The sequence below is a fragment of the Oryx dammah genome, unplaced genomic scaffold, assembly GCF_014754425.2.
Source record: "Oryx dammah isolate SB20612 unplaced genomic scaffold, SCBI_Odam_1.1 HiC_scaffold_13, whole genome shotgun sequence".
Taxonomy (NCBI): domain Eukaryota; kingdom Metazoa; phylum Chordata; class Mammalia; order Artiodactyla; family Bovidae; genus Oryx; species Oryx dammah.
Genome location: NW_024070197.1, coordinates 22623959 through 22627310, shown reverse-complemented (window position 1 = coordinate 22627310; position 3352 = coordinate 22623959). Strand labels below are relative to the sequence as shown.

General features: G+C 38.4%; 1 pseudogene; it reads left to right on the top strand.

Annotated features, from left to right (window-relative positions):
* Positions 1–1065: 1065 nt before the first annotated feature.
* LOC120873402 lies at positions 1066–1210 on the top strand (annotated as a pseudogene).
* The last annotated feature ends 2142 nt before the right edge of the window (positions 1211–3352 follow it).

Below are 3352 nucleotides of genomic sequence, written 5' to 3'. Positions count from 1 at the left end.
AAACTTCTTAATTTATCTGTGTTTGTGCTTCATCAGAGCCCTGTTTCTGGTGTACCTGGTTTGAGACTGATGCAGGTAATTTGTGTTCTGTGCCTTGGTGCATAGTGGGCCTCAAAAAATATTTGCATGTGGAACCTCATTAAGCCTCTTTCTATGACAGAAAGCTTATCCTGACTGGCACAGAAAGACAGACAAACAAAAGCTGGCAAGTTATTGTATTTGCTCAGGTAACTGAAAAATTCAGGGGTGCATCCTCAGACCTGGTTGGATGTAAAAACCTTCTTTCTCTGACTATTGGCTTTGTTCATGAGCAGCCTCTTCCCACATCCTTGTAAGATGACCTTCAGCAATTCTAAGCTTATCTTCCAAGTGTTCAGTGACCCTGTGGAAACAGATCTCTGTACTAGTTGCAACAGAAGTCCTGGGCTTGAGTCTCACTGGCCCAGCTGGTGTCAAGGGGTCATTCTTGAACCCCTACTTCTAAGCCAGGGGGATGGGGTTAGCATCACCAAAACTACAGGGATAATCAAGGGATCATTAGCAAACATACTCTAGGGTTCCATTTATATGACATTCTAGGAGAAAAGCAAAAAGTTAGGGATAAGAGTGAGGATATGAGTTGACTAGAAGGGGAAAGGGTATATTTTATGCAGTGATGCAAATATTCTTTGGGCTTCTCTGTAGCTCAGCTGGTAAAGAATCTACCTGCAATGCAGGAGAACCCCGTTCAATTCTTGGGTCAGAAAGATCCTCTGGAGAAGGGATAGGCTACCCACACCAGTATCCTTGGCCTTCCCTGGTAGCTTAACTGGTAAAGAATCCACCCACAATGCAGGAGACTGGGATTTGATCCCTGGATTGGGAAGATTCCCTGGAGAAGGGAACAGCTGCCCACATGGGGCCGCAAAAAGTAGGACATGACTGAGTAAATTTCACTTTCAAATATTCGTTATCTTGATTGCAGTGATGGTTATATAAATGCATATATTTGTCAAAAGCTGAAGAATGGTTCACCTATAAAGGGTGAATTTTGCCATATGTACACTCAATAAACATGAATTTTCTTTGCAGCCAGTTAAGCCAACCATGTTCATTTCCCCGTGGAGGCCCAACGTGCAACGGCTGCATTGTTTGCAACGTGCAATGGCTCCTCGGTAGTGCATGTTGCCTGTTGCTTATACCGGCTGTGCTAAGGGACTTGGAGATAGTCCTTTCCAGCAGATACTCATGACCAGCATGCGGTCCCCAATCTAGGCTCCAGACAGGTATAGGCAGCACCTTTAGAAGGCCTCGGGGCACAGGGGCCAGGATCCACTTTGGCTGAGTCATAAAGTCCATCCATAGTAAGCTGCAGAACAAGGAGCATGTGACTGAGGCCCCAGGGAGGGCCAAGTTCAAGTTTCCTGGCCTCAAGAAGATCTACATCTCCAAGAGAAGTGGAGATTTACTAAGTTTAATGTGGATGAATTTGAAAACATGGTGGCAGATAAGCAGCTCATCTCAAGGGCTATGGGGTCAGATACATCCCTAAGGGTGGCTCCCTAGACAAATGGCAGGCCCTGTATTCATGAGAGCTTCGGCATTGTCTCCTCCTTACTCAGGCCCACCAATGCATCTTACTTTTCTGTCAAAAAAAACTCTGAATTTTAAAGAGTCTTAAATATATAAAGAAAGCTTGCAAGATTTTTTTTTTTAGGGAAAAATGCAAATTTCTGGATAAGAAGATAGAACATTGCAAAGATGCTAATTCTTTCCAAATTAATATATTGGATTTATACAGTCCTAAACAAAATACTAGCAAGTTTTGCAGGGGAAGAAATATGAAACTTGACAAAATGTTTTTAAAATTTATCTGGAAAGATAAATGACTGATAATGCCAGAAAAAGTTAAGAAAAAGAAAATAATGAGGGGAAATTGCTTTTACTCCACAAGTTTGGCTAATAATTTCCAGTCTGGATTGTGTGTCTGTGTACGTATGTGTGGATTTATTTTGTTGGGGGTGTTGGGCAAGTTTTGAAGAAAGGAGTATGGAATTTTACAAGAACATCTCAGAAAAGAGAATGCCATTCAAAACTAATTTGAAATCCTATCTAATTTTCAGAAATTAATGTATTTTAAAATCATACATTAAATGAAATTTTTTTTAATCTGAGAAGGAAAAAGATGGGCTTAATTTTTTTTAAATCTCTACTGAAGTTAACTGAATTAAATAATATGATATATATAATTTTTAATATCAAGAAATAAAGTAAGTGTCTAACTTTGGGATGTAGATCAATTTCAAAGGATAGTGTCAAAACTAAAATGTTTTCAACCTTTGGGTTTTGGGGTTTTTAGTTTTCTTGTTTTCTCTGCACACAGTTATTGCCAGGCATTGTGCTAAGCATTTGGGTGAAGGGTTCTATAATGAAAGAGTTCTGCCATTCTAACTTAGCTTACTTGCTCTCTGCATAGAATTCAACAATATACTAAAATCACAAAAAAAGGTAGGAGTCATCTGAAGTCACACAACCTTGAAATGAGTATTATTAATCAATGGAATCTCTCCTCATTTATAGATTTTTTTATTCATGCACATATATGCATCTATTTTTTGCATAAATAATATTACCATGCCCTCCTTGCACTCATTCTCTTACAAAACCACATCCCATATCTGCTCTGCCGGATAACCCATGTTAACAACCTGTAAATTTCCCCATATCCATATATCCTATACACCCCTGTACAAAGAACTCTGTATAATCTTATTTACATATTTATGTCATTCATAGGCAGCTACTCTTTGGAGTATTTTTCATTGTTTGACTTACAAAAATGAGGTATCTTACACAGTTTTCTGCATTTTATTTTTCCTCCTCAGCAATTCCTCAAAGTCACTGAATATAGCTCCAACTCCTCCTTGTCAATGGCTGCATGCTATGCCACGGTAGAGCCATACCTCACCTTCTTAAGCCATTCTGTTTGCAAAATTTGCTCTGTTTTCAATTTCTGACCCATGCAAACAACACTGTAGTAAACACCCTTGTACACGAGTCTGTCCTTATGTATTAGTCATTTAATTTCTAAGGGGTCATTTTACTGAAGGATAATCACAGGAATAACATGTATATTCCTAAATGTTACCAGACTGCTTGCCCAAAGGGTTAAACACTACATTTTCACTAGCAACTTTGAGACCATCCTTTTTCCCCATGCCTACCAATATTAGTTGATAATAAATCTTTTTTTTAATATAAAATCTCATGATTAATCTAAGTTATATTTCCTTGACGATTGAATGACTTTAAGAAGAAAAATAATGAGACATTTCAATTAAAATCAAGGATTATCCAGAAGTCACCACTACAA